This window comes from Scyliorhinus torazame, chromosome 3, assembly GCF_047496885.1.
Source record: "Scyliorhinus torazame isolate Kashiwa2021f chromosome 3, sScyTor2.1, whole genome shotgun sequence".
Classification (NCBI taxonomy): domain Eukaryota; kingdom Metazoa; phylum Chordata; class Chondrichthyes; order Carcharhiniformes; family Scyliorhinidae; genus Scyliorhinus; species Scyliorhinus torazame.
The window spans coordinates 210289925-210306581 of record NC_092709.1 but is presented as its reverse complement, the minus strand read 5'-3'; the positions used below and the strand labels follow the sequence as shown (position 1 = coordinate 210306581).

Sequence of the window (16657 nt, the reverse complement as noted above, 5' to 3'; positions counted from 1 at the left end):
AGCTGCACGTACATCGAGTGGTACCTCTTTTGGTTGGTGTAGATCGGCCTGTTATCTGCAATGCCCGTAGGGAGCCATGCATCCCGTCGATCACCCCCTGGACTTGGGGCATCCGTTGGGAAATCAGCCTATCGGAGGAGGCGAATCGCGGAGGCCCTGGAGAATACCGGGCCGGACCCGCTAACGATATGCACTGTACATGCGTTCCGGTATGCATTGATGCCGCTGTCGAGGTGACGGTGAATCGCGACTTGGCATCAAATCGGTACCCGTCGCGATTTTGACATTGAAAGCAATTCCCTGCCCAATCGTGTTTTGTGATTTCGGAGTCGACTAATGGAGAATCCTGCCCCATGTGTTTTAATATTACTTTCAATCAGGCATTTAAAATGTATTTTATTTTCCTTGAATTTATATTCAGTGATCTGGGGCGAGATTCACCGACCCCCCGCCGGGTCGGAGAATCGCTGGGGGCTGGCGTGAATCCCGCCCCCGCCAGTTGCCGAAGTCTCTGGCACCGGATATTCGGCGGGGGCGGGAATCGCGGCGCGCCGGTTGGCGGGCCCCCCCGCTCGATTCTCCGGCCCGGATGGGCCGAAGTCCCGCCGCTAAAATGCCTGTCCCGCCGGCGTAAATTAAACCACCTACCTTACCGGCGGGACAAGGCGGCGCGGGTGGGCTCCGGGGTCCTGGGGGGGGCGCGGGGCGATCTGGCCCCGGGGGGTGCCCCCACGTTGGCCTGGCCCGCGATCGGGGCCCACCGATCCGCGGGCGGGCCTGTGTCGTGGGGGCACTCTCTCCCTTCCGCCTCCGCCACGGTCTCCACCATGGCGGAGGCAGAAGAGACTCCCTCCACTGCGCATGCGCGGGAATGCCGTCAGCGGCCGCTGACGCTCCCGCGCATGCGCCGCCCGGAGATGTCATTTCCGCGCCAGCTGGCGGGACACCAAAGGCCTTTTCCGCCAGCTGGCGGGGCGGCAATTCGTCCGCCGCCGACCTAGCCCCTCAAGGTTGGGGCTCGGCCCCCAAAGATGCGGAGCATTCTGCACCTTTGGGGCGGCGCGATGCCCGTCTGATTTGCGCCGTTTTGGGCGCCAGTCGGCGGACATCGCGCCGTTTCCGGAGAAATGCTGTCTGATGTGCTGCACACTTTCAAACTTCTTTGTATTATAGTGGTTAAAAATGTTCCAAGAGCACCATTATCATCTTACCTTCTAGATCACATCACTTTGCTTAATCAGCAAACAGTCAAGTGAAATACATGTTTTCAGGCATGGGAGAAACTTCCATTTCGCTCCCATGAGGAGGTGCTGGTGGGCCTTCTGCTGGAACCTGCAGTCTTTGTTATGGTGCCCCACAATGCTGTTAGGCAGGATATTCCAAGATATTGACCAGTGATGATGAAGGAATGGCAATATTTGCCCAAGTCAGGATGGTGAGTGACTTAAGATGATGGTGTTCCCACAACATTGCAGCTCTTGTTGTTCCTGGGGTAAGACAGGTGTGGCAGGAAGGTCCTAATGAAGGGATCTTAATGTGCTGTTGCATGTTACCCTGCGGTAGTGCAGCTACCACTGTTGATGGAGGATGTGTTAATTCATTCCGATTGAGGATCGTAAACTTTTCCCAAAAGGCCCAAATCAAATTACAGCCTCCAAGATATCTCCAAAGACTGGTAGTAATCAGAACAAAAGGCCATTTGATCTTACTATAAAATCTAAGCCTGAAGCTGAATATTTCTCAATGAATTCCCAGCACTCTTGGATTTTTTTTCTGAATTTACCATCTACAAATAGTGTCTTCCCTAGAATATGGAAGGAATATTTTCATGCATACGATACAGGTTCAAACTTTAACATTCTCAAATTATGTCTGGCAGTTTATATCATATATATATACTTTACAGTGCAAAAGAAGGCCATTCGGCCCATCGAGTCTGCACCGACCCTTGGAAAGAACACCATACTTAAGCCCACACCTCCACCCTATCCCCGTAACCCCACCTGAACCTTTTTTTGGACACTAAGGGAAGTTTAGCATGGCCAATCCACCTAACCTGCACTTCTTTGGATTGTGGGAGGAAACTGCAGCACCCGGAGGAAACCCACGCAGACACGAGGAAAACATGCAGACAGTGTCCTAAGCTTGGAATCGAACATGGGACCTTGAAGCAACTGTGCTAGCCACTGTGATACCGTGCTGCCCTGTATCCCAGTGTTCTCTATCCCAGTATTTCTCTGGTCTGTTTCCCAGTGTCCCTGTGATGTGTATCCCAGTTTTCTCCATCCCAATGCCCCTGTGTTCTGTATCGCAGTATCCCTCTGTTGTTCTTTCAAGGATCTCTGTTTTCTGTTCCTCAGAGTCCCTTTGTAGGTATCCCAGTGCCCTGTGCTGTGCTTCCCAGTGTCCTTGTGCTGTGTGTCTCAGTGTTCCTGTGCTGTTTTTCTCAGTGTCCCTGTGCTGTGTTTCTCAGTGTCCCTGTGCTATGTTTCTCAATGTCCCTGCTGTGCTTGCCAGTGTCCCTGTGCCTTGCTTCCCAGTGTCCGTGTTCTGTATCGCAGTGACCATGTGCTGTCTTTCCCAATGTCCCTGTGCTGTGTTCCTCAGTGTCCCTGTTTTCTCCATCACAGTGTCACTCTGATTTATATCCCATGTCCCTGTGTTTCGTATCCAAGGGTCCCTGTGTTTCATATCCAAATGTCCCTGCGTTGTGTTTCAGTGTCGCAGCTTTCTCTATCCCAATGTCCCTGAATCTGTTTATCCCAGTGTCCCTGTGTTGTGTATCCCAGTATCCCTGTGTATGTATCCCAGTGTCCCTGTGTCATGTTACCCGTGTCCATGTGCCCTTTATACCAATTATATTTTCTTGGGCTGGATTCTCCGGTAGCCGATGCCAAAATCAAAGTTCCCAACCTAACCGGGGTCAGCGTGCTTTCGCCATGCTCCGCCCCCTCCAAAGCGACATATCGACAGCCTCAGGACATTGCCTGAGGCCCGCCCCCTGATGCTCTGCCCCCGCCCGGCCGAGTTCCCAACGCCGGGGGTCTCTCATGTCTCACCCGTCAGGAACTCAGCGTGGCGACTGCGGACTCAGTCCAGTGCTGCCACAGTCGAGGGAGGGCCGATCCGCCGCCAGGGGAGCTTTATTGGGGGCTGAGTACACTGTGGGGAGGTGGTCCGAGACGCTGGAGCCTTCCAAAGAGGGGGCACTATTTTTTGCATCATGCAAATGTCTATTATGATTTTCACAAATCAAAAATGGATTTAAAAATGATTTAATATTCCTTCTCCAAGTTGTTGTTTATTATTACTTGCAAAGGTGGAAAAATATAAACCCAATAATTTGACAAAAAGCAAATAGCAATACACAAATCAGCAAAACGTTAATTTTATCAATGTATTTTTACAATATTACTGAAGAACATTTTATACAATGAAAACAAATTGCAGGTATGAAACCCTTAATTATTTCAAGCCACAGTGGCCTAATTGAGGGTAGTTGAGCCAACATTTTGATAGTTGAATACAAGCTGTATAATACTCAATATTTGTTGACAGAAACTTAAGTTGCCAAACACAGTAAACAAAAATCCAATTTTGAGGATGCCGCAGTGGCAGGTAGATGAAGAGAAGCTCTAGAGTTGGACAGTTCTGAAGTCCAGGTATTGACTTGATCACGTTTCTGAATAATTCCACTCCCTCTTGAATAATTGAGTTGGGTGTCTCACCATTTCCTAAAGAATATCTATTTATTTTTCTGCCTTGTGTAAACTACTGTGTCCCAAAATAAAAACAGATAAATACTCAGCAGGTCTGGCAGCACCTGAGGAGAGAGAAACAGAATTAATGTTTTGAGTCAAATATGACACTTCACCCCAGGTCATGAAAGGAGTTATATAAAATGCATACCCTTTCCTTCTTGACCCAGTGTTGCCTACTGCAAGAGTAAATTTATCAACATTGAGTGATGAGAAGGAGGGGTTCAGGAATGATGTCTGCACAGTTAACAACCTAATAACATTAACTGTGGAAATTAAATTGACCTTGAGAAAATAAATGCTCATGACACACGTAAGCCAGTGTGCCTGTACAACTCACCGAAACATTGCTATGGATAAAAGGGGGAAACGAGATAGACGATTTTCTTTTGAAACATCTTGTGAAGAAGAGTCATAGGTGGGGCCGGGCCGGAGACTCAGCCTGAGGCCGGGCCGGAGAATCCCCACGCCCAGCGCAAATCACGCCACGCCGCCCCGGCACGCAATTCTCCATCCGCAGAGCGGAGAATCAGCACCATTGGCGCTAGTGTGGTTGGCGCGGCGCCGGTCGAAGGCCGCTCTACACGGCCGGCTAATTCTCAGCCCGAGATGAGCCAAGTGGCCGTCGTAAAAATGGCAAGTCCCGCCGGCGCCGTCCACACCTGCTCTCAGCCAGCGGGAACTCGGCGTGGAAGGGTCGGGGGGGAGGGGGGGCCTGTGGGGAGGGGGGGGGGGAGGAGGGGGGGGTCCGACCGCGGGGGCGGCCTCCAATATGGCCTGGCCCGCGATTGGGGCCCACCGATCGGCAGGCCGGTCTCTCTGGCTGGGGGCCTCCTTCCGCGCCGGCCCCTGTAGCCCTGCACCATGTTGCGTCGGGGCTGGCACGTTGAAGGAAGCCACTGCGCATGCTCGCATTGATGCCGGTTCCACTGCGCATGCGTGGATCCCGCGGTGCCCAGTTGATGCCGGGATCAGCAGCTGGAGCGGCGTGAACTACTCCCGTGCCGTGCTGGCACCCTGTCCTGGCCAGAATTGCTGATCCTGAGGCCGTGTTGATGCTGTCAAGAAACGCGAAGGTGTTTCCGACGGCGTCAACACTTAGCCTCAGGATCACAGAATCCCGCCCCATATTCTCCCCACAGGCTAGAGGCTCATAACTTTTACTGGCTGTGCCTAAGTTTGTAGAAGTGTCCAGGAGTTGATTAAAGTCAGTGAAGCAACTAAAAAATGTGAGCTATAATAATAATCTTTATTGTCACAAGTAGGCTTACATTAATACTGCAGTGAAGTTACTGTGAAAATCCCCTAGTCGCCACATTCCGGCACCTGTTCGGGAACACAGAGGGAGAATTCAGAATATCTAATTCACCTAACAGCACGTCTTTCGGGACTTGTGGGATGAAACCAGAGCACCCGGAGGAAACCCATGTAGACATGGGGAAAACATGCAGACTCCACACGGACAGTGACCCAAGTCGGGAATCGAACTTGGGATCCTGCCGCTATGAAGCAACAGTGCTAACCACTGTGTTACCGTGCTACCCAACTGTTTGCTGGATCCGCACAATCTCTCCACTGTCAATACTGAACCCTCAGCTTTGTGACTTCCTGAAGGCACAATTCAAGGATGGGCAAGTGAAAACAATTTGGAAGCTTGGAAACCACGGGTGCGATTCAGCAGCCACTTTGCGCCCGGCCCAGATCAGGGAACACTGTGTGAATAGAGGGAGAGGGCAAAATTGAGATTCGTGCCAGGCGTTAACCATTTTGAAATTCACCCGGCCTGCATCCGATGGTGAGTTCTGGATCACACCCAAAAATGTCGAGAATATTATTAACCCTCATTTGCATTCATTTCAATCCCTTAACTAGATTGAAGTCGAATACAGCGGCCTCGCACAAATTAGCCAACTTCCTAGTGTCATGTGAGAGTACCTTTAAGAAATGGATGTTTAAGCAATGTACCTTTAAGAACACAGTGATGTCAGAGAGTGGGTGGAGTTGAGCTCAGTTCAGCCATTTTGAAGTTTCAGTTTGAGGAAAAGAGCTTGCGTGTGTCTGTGTTTGCAATGAGCTGGATCTGCTGTGATCTCTGCCATGAAAGACTATCTCTGGATCATTTGGGTGATTTAAACTCATAATAGTAAAGCCTTAACCTGATGTGTTTCTGTTTAAAGGTGTTAAGTCTCTCTTGGATGTTGAAAGGAATAACTGAAGAATTATTTAGTGTTGTAATATTTTCGGGGTTATCTTTGAAGTAAGGGGGTGTTAAGAGATCCAGGGCGTCATTCTCCGCCGGCGGGAGTCTCCGTTTTGCCGGCGCCCGGGGGTTTCCCGACGGCATGGGGCTGCCCCACAATGGGAAACCCCATTGACCGGCCGGTGTTACGGAGACTCCCGCCGGCCGGTCGGGGCAGAAATGTGGCGGGGCGGGTAGGAGAATTTCGCCCCCAATGTTTATTTAAAAGTGTTAAGTAGGCTTACATTAATACTGCAGTGAAGTTACTGTGAAAATCCCCTAGTCGCCACATTCCGGCACCTGTTCGGGAACACAGAGGGAGAATTCAGAATATCTAATTCACCTAACAGCACGTCTTTCGGGACTTGTGGGAGGAAACCAGAGCACCCGGAGGAAACCCATGTAGACATGGGGAAAACATGCAGACTCCACACGGACAGTGACCCAAGTCGGGAATCGAACCTGGGATCCTGGCGCTATGAAGCAACAGTGAAATGGCCACAGCACATGTGGGTATTACTGATTCAAACAATGCTGGTGGGTAGAGCTAGTGAAGTGTTTGCATCACTACCGGAGGAGGTATATTCATTTCCAGCATTTTCAGAGTGTTACTATCTTACTTCCAAAAGACCATAAGAAATAGAAAAAGGAATAGACCTTTCGGCTCTTCGAGCCTGCTCTGCCATTCCTCTCGTCCACTTTCCTGCCTTTTCCCCATAACCCTTGATTCCCTTACTGATCAAGAATCAATCTATTTCAGCCTTAAATATTTATGGGTAGCTATTTCAAACTATTCCCCCCATCACTTATGTTCCTAAGAAAATAAAGTGTTTGAATAGATGTAATGTGTCGTCACAGTTAAATGCAACAGCACTTATGTGGAGTTCTGTCCTTCGTTGATAGTGCAAGTTGAACATCCCTTATCCGAAATGCTTGGGGCCAAGTATCTGATTTCAAAAATGTTCGTATTGCAGAATATAATTTTCGAAGTGGCGAAATGGCCTGTTTCCGAGATCTGCACATGTATGGTTTTTTTTGGACCTGCGCATGTGCGGCACGTTGGGATCTGCGCAACCTTCCCAGAGCCTTGTGGGATTTCCCACTCATGACATCATGTCGGCGCTCAAAAAAAGTGTGGATTTCAGAAATTTTCAGTTTTCAGAATTTTGGAAAAGGGATGCTCAACCTGGAATGTGATTAGCTAATTTAACTTGCCATTTTCTCCGTGCTCCATGACACAAATAGTTACTGATGTACTGTCAAGACCAATGTAATAACTATATTAATTCATGTGTTTGAGCAGAATTTCATGCTAAATTTTTGCCTGGAACAGTAAAAATGCAGCATGAAAAGCAGAGTGCACAGCAGAAGAATTGAATTTTGATTAACTTGCCCTAATTCCATCCAGATCAATTTAGTAAGTGGCGTAAAAGAGCAGAAAATACACAAAAATCTCATCAGGTCTGGCAGCATCTGTGAAGATAGAAATGGAGGGGGGGTATTTTGTGCCCCAGTTTTCGATGGGTGGGAAAATTAGAGGGCAGATAATCCAAGAGGAGTTACAAAACATCATTTATGCCGGCAGAATTTCTCGTTGAGATCATCCTCACCCCCCCCCCCCCCTCTACATCCCCCCCCCCCCCCACAATGATGTAATGGGGTTACTGCCATGTAAGGTTAGGAACCCAGTAACATACATTTTTACGTCATTTGTGGGCATCCGTGCTGTATCATCCCCACCCACCCCATGTAATTATCTCCTCCCGTCATGTTGGTAGGGTTTATAACAGGTGTGGGCAAATGGCGATCTGATGAAGAAGACCCTCCAGGGGCGCACAGTTAAGTACAATCCCCAGGGGGTGGAGAGGGCCATGCCTTGACAGTAACCCCTGGCACTGGGTAGGTGGTTTCTGTTGGTGAGGTTTGGGGTGGAACACTTTCTTTAGTGGGGCAGGGGAATTCCATTGATGGGAATTCCAAGTCCGTGTCAGGGAAGGGGGGTGGAGGAGTTTTATTAACTTATATTTTTTAGGTGCCCTAATCTCTCAGGAGCCAAGGTAGCTGGGCTCATTCAGAGCCTTCCTCGCCAGCCTCCAGGATTCTTTTTGACCAGTGGTCAGAAAATATGGCAGGAAAGTCCGGCAAGCTACACACTGTTTTGTGCACCTGAACTGGCACATAGGACAGAATTTACCAGCCCCATCGATGGTGCACAGGTTTCCCAGTGACGAGGGATGCATTCAACGGGAAATCCTGTTGTCGACAGCGGGACCAGAATATCTCACTGGCTGTCCGCCTCCACCGCCAAAAGACCCGCGGTAGGTTGGTCGGTAAATCCCACCCAGAGTCAAAAAAAGAATGTTCCTCTGAGTTCGTATGAATTCTTCAGAACTAAAGATAGGGGGAAATGTGATGGATTTTTAAAAAAAAATTTAGAGTACCCAATTCATTTTTCTAATTATGGGGCAATTTAGCGTGTTCAATCCACCTACCCTGCACATCTTTGGGTTGTGGGGGCAAAACCCACGCAAACACGGGGAGAATGTGCAAACTCCACACGGGCAGTGACCCAGAGCCGGGATCGAACCTGGGACCTCGGCGCCATGAGACTGCAGTGCTACCACTGCGCCACCATGCTGCCCTCAAATACGACAGATTTTATACTGTTTAAGAGGGGGTGGAGCAGGTGGCGCAAAGAGAAATCAGGGATAGGTGGAAACTAAAAGAGACAAGTTGTTGTGGGTGTGAGATAAAGGGAATGTCAATGGTTGTGTCAAGAACTAAATAAAATATTGACAGCACCCGAATGGTAAGATCACAGAATGTGTTAATCGCAAAACCAAGATTTGTGAAAGCAAAACTTAACAACAAGGAGTAGTGGTGCTTGGGGGAGGGTGGGTGGCTTGGGACAAAAAGCTTTGGATTAAATAAGGGGAGCAAGATGGAGTAGGGTTTCATGGTCTAATGTAGTTAAAGTCAATGTTTCGTCCAGAAGCTGTAAAGTGCCCAATTGGAAGATGAGGAGCTACCCCTCAAATGTGCGTTTGGCTTTACTAGAACATTGCAGCAGGCCAAGGATGGACATGTGAGCATAAGAACAAGATGGGGATTAGAAATGGCAAGTGATAGGAAGGTCGAAATGCGGACTAAGCAAAGATGTTCCACAAAGTGATCATCCAGTCTGCGTTTAGTCTCCCCACTGTGGAGACTGCATTGGGAGCAGCAAATACAGTTGACCAAATTGCAGGAGAGACAAGTGAAACACTTGTCATGTGAGAGTACCTTTAAGAAATGGATGTTTAAGAAATGTACCTTTAAGAAACAGGTGTTTATCAGTGATGTCAGAGTGTGGGTGGAGCTGGGCTGTCTGACAGCTTTTTACTTTCGTTTTAGGCTGTTTGCTGCAGGGTGTGTTTAGTTTCGTTTTCAGAGCTGGATAGCTGCAGTCACAGCCAGAAGGTGTATTATAGTCTCTCTCTGCAATCTAAAGACTGTAAATCGATCCTGGTGATTTAAAACTAATAACAGTAGTGACTTTAACCTGATGTGCTTCTGGTAAAAGATGTTTTAAGTCTTATGGATGTTAAAAGGAAAGCTTAAAGGATTACTTAGTGTTGTATTCTTTGGCGGTTGTCTTTGAATTAATGGTTGCTAAGATGTTCACTGTATGTTTTAAAAAGATTAACTTGAGTTCATAGAATAAACATTGTTTTGCTTTAAAAAAATACTTTTCCATTTCTGCTGTACCACACCTGTAGAGTGGGCCGTGTGCTCCCCATATCACAATCTATTAAAAGTTGTGGGTCAGGTGAACTCCATGATACACTTTGGGGTTCTCTAAACCCTGGCCCATAACACACTGCTTCATTTGAAAGGGGCCTTGGATGACAAGGATGGGGTGAGCTGATGAAGTGACAGCAGGCCGTACGAAAGTTCCAATCTTTGGGCGAAATTCTCCATTATCGGCGGAAAGTCCGCCGATCGGCGCAAAAAACGGCGCAAATCCCACTTGCGTCACGTCATAAAAATGGGGCGATAGTCTGCGGCCCGAAATGGGCTAGCAGCGACGTAACGGGATCCGCGCTTGCGCAGTGGTTCACGCCGTGCAGCGTCATACGCGCTGCACGGCGTGACGGCTCATAAGGCCGCGCAGCTCCCCCCCACCCGACCGGAACAGCCGACCGCAACACCCGACTGGATGGCTGGCCGTCGCTCAGCCCCGAGGTTCGAGTCACGCGATGTGGAGGCGCTCCTGGACGCGGTGCAGCAGAGGAGGGACGCCATGTATCCCGGGCACGGCCGCAGAGTTGCCCCACGCCACAGCCGGCGTCTGTGGAGGGAAGTGGCAGAGGCCGTCACCGCTGTGGCCCTGACACCACGGACAGGCACCCAGTGCCACAAGAAGGTGAACGACCTCGTCAGAGCAGGCAGGGTGAGCCTCCCCCATATCCCCCCTCCCTCATATCCCCCCTCCCCCCATATCCCCCCTCCCCATATCCCCCCCATATCCCCCCCATATCCCCCCTCCCCCATATCCCCCCCATATCCCCCCTCCCCCATATCCCCCCTCCCCCATATCCCCCCTCCCCCATAACCCCCTCCCCCATATCCCCCCTCCCCCATATCCCCCATATCCCCAAGTGAATCCAGCCCTAACCTTAACCTCTGCAATGCACGCGCAACCGATGGCGTGCATTCATATACCTGCCTAACACTGTTGCCTTTTACCCCTGCCACCTCCCCCCCCCCCACAGGAGAAGCGCGCACACAACAATAGGAAGCATGTGAGGACTGGAGGAGGGCCCGCTGATGAGAGGCCACTGACCGTACACGAGGAAAGGGCCCTGGAACTGGCTGGCGGACCTGAGGACCGGGAGGTTGCTGATGCAGAGGTCGGGGGCCCACGAGCAACTGAGCCATCAACAGCCCGTCCCCATATCCCCCCTCCCCTATATCCCCCTCCCCCGTATCACCTGATCACTGCCTGATGTCTAACCATGCATGCTTCATTGTGTATCGCAGGACCAAACGTCCAGGCACCCATCCCCGCAGATGCACACCACCCGCAGGATGCCCCTCGGAGACCACAGGAGACGGAGAGACCCGCACCCTCCAGCATGCGACGCCCGCAGGATGCCCCTCGCACACCGCGGGAGACGGAGAGACCCGGACCCTCCAGCATGCGACGCCCGCAGGATGCCCCTCGCACACCACGGGAGATGGAGAGACCCGGACCCTCCAGCATGCGACGCCCGCAGGATGCCCCTCGCACACCACGGGAGACGGAGAGACCTGGAGCAACAGGGAGACGACACCCCCGTCACGTGCGGGAGCGACCACCCAGCGATGCGGGGGGCAGCCACAGGCCCCCGTCACATCCGAGCCAGGACACCACTACCCAGGACACCAATATCCAGGACACCCCTACCCGGGACACCACTACCCGGGACAGCACTACCCAGGACACCCCTACCCGGGACAGCACTACCCGGGACAGCACTACCCGGGACAGCACTACCCAGGACACCCCTACCCGGGAAGACGAAATACCGGACAGTGACTCAGAGTGGATGGGTGGAGACGAACCCCCACCCCAAAGTGCCATGGAGTCAGAGTGGGACAAAGAGCACGACACAACGCCACTGCTGTCACCAACACCCTCCACCATCGCAGAAACACTCACCACGGTTGGGCACTTTAGTGATGAGGCGTCTGGTACACTCACTGGTGCGCACAACACAGCCGTCCCGGTACAGCAGGTGGAGGTAGGAGCAGCAGAGGGACCGGGCGGTCGGAGGGCAGCCCAGGCCAAGCGAACATCTGCCGCCCAGATGGATCCCGGGTTCCTGCAGTTACCACACCCACACATAGATCCGATGCAACCACCGACACGGAGACGAGCGAATAGGGTGACGGGTGGCTTGCGGCGGCTGCGGTCGCAGGTGGAGGAGTCCACCCGCGTCCAGGAGCTGGGAGTGGTCCCGGTCATGCGTGCCACCCAGGCTGACACCGCACGGGTGGCGTCCGCGGTGGAGGCAATGGGTGCGACGGTGTCAGACATGGGGAACGGTTTGCGAGGCCTGGGGCCTTCCGTGCAGGCGGCGTCTGTGGCCTAGGAAATGGCTGCCCTCTCACAGGAGGCCATGAGCCAGTGCCAGCGCCAGATGGCAGAGGCGCTCAACGCCATAGCCCAGTCTCAGCAGGCCATGGCCCAGTCTCAGCAGCCCATAGCCCAGTCTCTGCAGGCCATGGCCCAGTCTCTGCAAGCCATGGCCCAGTCGCAGCAGGCCATGGCCCAGTCTCAGCAGGCCATCGCTGAGGGCATCGGCGCCAGTGGCCATGTGCGAGCCGGCGTCGCACTGTCACAGACAGGGTTTGACAACACCCTGGGCTCCATGGCTGCAAACCTGCAGACCCCTGTCGATACCAGCACGGGCCTCCAGGACTGGCAGCGCCAGATGTCGGGGGCGTGTCGGATGGCCAGTCCGTTCGCATCCCCCACCCATGTAGAGGCCTGGGGGCCATCGGGCACCCCGGGAGAGGAGGAGATGGTGTGGTCCGTCCCGGCTCCCTCTGTAGGGGAGGTCCCGGTACGTCCCAGGTGCATCGGGTGGGCAACGGGCAGGACAGGCTGGCAGCTCGCCATCCCAGTCGCCCGGGCCGCAGCCTGGCCCATCTAGGCCAGGACACCCAGGAAACGGCTGCCAAAGGGATCCAGTGTCAGAGGGCAGGAATCACAGGAGTCCACCTCCAGTTCTGCTGTACCGTCTGGGGAACCACGTAGACGTAGTCAAAGGGCCCGTAAGGCCAAACAATTAGACACTGAGTAAGTTGGCACGGGTGCAGGGCACAGATGAGTTTTAGGGGCTAGGGCACGTGCATGAACTCCTTTGGTTATTAAAGTCAATGTTACACCTACCGAAGCTGCCTTTGTGCTCTGTCCAAAGTGTGCGGGCGTGTCATGTACGTTGAGCGCAAGTGTGTGTGTGACGGGTGGTCTTACCTCAGCCCCAGGTGAGTCTGCCCCCTTCCCCCTGGGCCGCCATCAACATCCCCCGGGCAGAGGACGGGACCGTGCGCTGCAGTGTCACAGCCGCATGCAGGGATGGTCCGGGTGGATGGTGGTACTGTGGCCATGGGTCAGACATAGTCCAACGATGTAGAGCCAGGAGCTCATCGGAGGCGGTTTGTCATCATCCTCCATGGCCTGCGATAGACACGCGTCCACCCGCAACTGGGTGAGCCCGGCCCGTTGTGCCGCCGGTGGATCGGCAATTGGGGGGGGGGGTGGTGTGCATGCGGGTGGGGTGTGTGGGGTTTGGGAGGGAGGTGAGGGTGCTGGGTGGGTGGATGGGTGGGGGGTGTGGGTGGTCGGCTGTTGCCATGGTGTGCGGTCTGTGGCCATACTACCCGATTCCCACGCCCATCTAGTCAGTGAAGCGGGCGTCTATCAGTCTGTCCCGTGCCCGCTGGGCCAGCCGGTAACGGTGGACAGCCACCCGCCTGTGTCTACCCCGTCTGCCCTGACCATTGCCCCCATCCCCCTCATCTGGGGAGGACTGCGCCTCTTCCTGCTGCTCCTCCACTCCGCCCTCCTCTGCCTGCGGCACATCGCCCCTCTGCTGGGCTATGTTGTGCAGGACGCAGCACACCACAATGATGCGGCCGACCCTATCTGACCGATCCTGGAGGGCGCCCTCAGAGAGGTCCAGGCACCTGAAACGCATCTTCAGCACGCCAAAGCACCTCTCGATCACTCCCCTTGTCGCTACATGGGCATCATTGTAGCGGTTCTCCGCCTCATTGCGTGGCCTCCGTCTCGGCGTCATCAGCCACGATCGCAATGGGTAGCCCCTGTCGCCCAGCAACCAGCCCCTCAGCCGGGGATGGCGTCCCTCGTACATGCCGGGGATGGATGACCGCGACAACACGAATGAGTCGTGTACACTGCCTGGGTGACGGGCGCAGACGTGCAGGATCATCATTCGGTGGTCGCAGACCACCTGTACGTTCATCGAATAGGTCCCCTTCCTATTTGTGAACACGGCCCTGTTCTCTGCAGGTGGCCGCACCGCGACGTGCATCCCATCGATCGCGCCCTGGACCATGGGGAACCCGGCAACGGCAGAGAAGCCCACGGCCCGGGCATCTTGGCTGGCCGGTCCACAGGGAAGCAGATGTAGCGGTGCGCCATGGCATAAAGGGCATCTGTCACTGCCCGGATGCACCGATGCACCGAGGTCTGCGATATGCCGGACAGGTCCCCACTCGGTGCCTGGAATGACCCCGTTGCATAAAAGTTCAGGGCCACCGTAATCTTGACGGACACGGGGAGAGGGTGTCCCCCGCCAGTGCCACGCGGTGACAGGTGTGCCAGCAGGTGGCAGATGTGTGCCACGGTTTCCCGGCTCATCCGGAGTCTCCTCCTGCATTCCCGGTAGGTGAGGTCCTGGTATGACTGCCGGGGCCGGTACACACGGGGCGCCCTCGGGTGCCTCCGTTGCCGTGGGGCCGCGACGTCCTCCTCCCCCTCCTCGTCCTGTCGGTCAGGTGTCCCTCCAGCCTGGGCGGCTGCCGCCTGCCCCTCTGCGGCAGCCTGCGCCGCCTCTCTGGCACGCTCCTCCTCCTCCTCCTCCTCCTCATCCAGGGCAACATAGACATGAGCGGCTGCCACCACGGCGGCCAACATCGCTGGATGGTCTGAAAACATGACGGCCTGGTGGGGGGGGAGGGGAACGACGACATGTCATCATTGCCCATATCCCCTCCTCCCCCCAGCCAGGTGGCATGGACCGCATGGGTCCAACTGTTGGAAGCTGGCACCTGGCCAGGTGGACCAACTCATTTGCCCTCCCATCACCCACCCCGGCACGGACCCCCCCCCCAACCCCCAACCTCCACCCCAGCACGGACCCCCCCCCCAACCTCCACCCCGGCACGGACCCCCTCCCCAACCTCCACCCCAGCACGGACCCCCCCCAACCCCCAACCTCCACCCCAGCACGGACCCCCCCCAACCCCCAACCTCCACCCCAGCACGGACCCCCACCCCCCCAACCTCCACCCCGGCACGGACCCCCTCCCGGCACTCCCCCGGAGCCCAGCCTACTCTAACCACACCCCCCCCACCCCCGCCGCACACACACACACACAAGCCGAGACACACCTCTCCTCACGCAATCAGTCTGCAGCCACGCCATTTCCTGCCCAGAGCCAACCCCCCCAGGCTGTCACTCACCTCCTCGCTGGTCGGCGTGAGCCTGGAGCACCGGGTCACGCCGATGAAAAGGAGGTTTGATTCACGTCGACGTGAACGGTCATCACGTCGACGGGACTTCGGCCCATCCGGAAGGGAGAATATCGGCAGGCCGAAAATCGGCTGCCTTGCGCAGACCCGTGACATTCTCCGCGGCAGCGGCGCCATTAACGCCCCGCCGACTTTTCTCCCTTCGGAGACTTCGGCGGGGGCGGGATTCACGGCGGCCAACGGCCATTCTCCGAAGCGGCGGGGGGTCGGAGAATGACGCCCCTGATGTCTGCCTTTACAGAGGAAGTTACAAAACGCTTCCTAGAAATACCAGAGAAAGGGTATGGCTGGAATGCGAAACTGAAAGAAATTAATATGAGCATAAAAGTAGTGCGGGAAAAATAAATGGGACTGAACATTGGTAAATCTCCTGGACCTGATGATCTACATCCCAGAGTGTTGAAAGAGGTGGCTGGAGAGATAGCAGATGTGTTGTTGATCATTGATCAAATTCTATAGATTTAGGAACGGGTCTTGCAGCCTGGAAAGTAGAAAATGTAACCCGCTGTTAATGAAGGGTAGAGAAAACTGAGAACTACAGATCTGTTAGCCTGATATCAGCGGTAGGGAAAAGGCTAGAATCTAATATAAAGGATGTGGGACGTGATCTAATGGCCATCTCGTGCCCGATTCTGGACAAAGCCGATAAATCTCACGAGAAACCTCTCGCGTGATTTACCCAGTTGGCCACGTCGCGAAAGATCTAACGGGATCTCACAAGACGTCCCGGTCTAGATTCTGCCCACAATGGGCAGGGCCAAATTTGCATATTTAAATATGCAGTTAGGCACATTTGAACATGCAAACGCAGGATCTAACCAGCGCCTGGGATCTTGTCCCTCTCGTAGGGGAGACCCCGACCAGGCGCTGTTTAGCACTAGTCTCCACAAACGGGGACTAGGCGGAGCAGCTCTTGGGGGTCTCCCAGATGATTGGAGGCCCCCAGGTGGTTGGGGTCTGGGCTGGCTGGCACCCTGACATTGATGATGCCACTTGGGCACCTGACACTGACAGCCTGGTACTGTTGGAGTGTCCAACTGGCACGGCCAGATTGGCAGGGGCACTGCCAGGTGCCAGACTGACATTGCTAAATTGCCATTTTGCCCTTGCCAGGGATCACACCCGGGAGTGCCCTTATGAGGTGGGGTGTGGAGCGGCTCGATGACCCCCTCATAGGTGAATTGCGGGTGTCTGGAGGCCGCGGTGGGAATCCAGAGGTTGCATGCTGCTTTCAGCCAAGGCGCTGTGATCTTCATAAATAAATCCTGCTGCTGTTTTACTATTTGATTAAAATGCCCACAGCTTCCTGAATGAAGACTACACTGTTTATTTTCAGTAGCCTAACAAATCAGT

The 16657-nt window shown here is 54.0% G+C and overlaps 1 protein-coding gene across 1 annotated transcript in view; it reads left to right on the top strand.

The window, feature by feature from the left end:
• Positions 1 to 16657, top strand: part of LOC140408932 (zeta-sarcoglycan) — a 780044-nt gene that overhangs the window by 751192 nt on the left and 12195 nt on the right. The gene's annotated exons all lie outside the window — the stretch shown is intronic.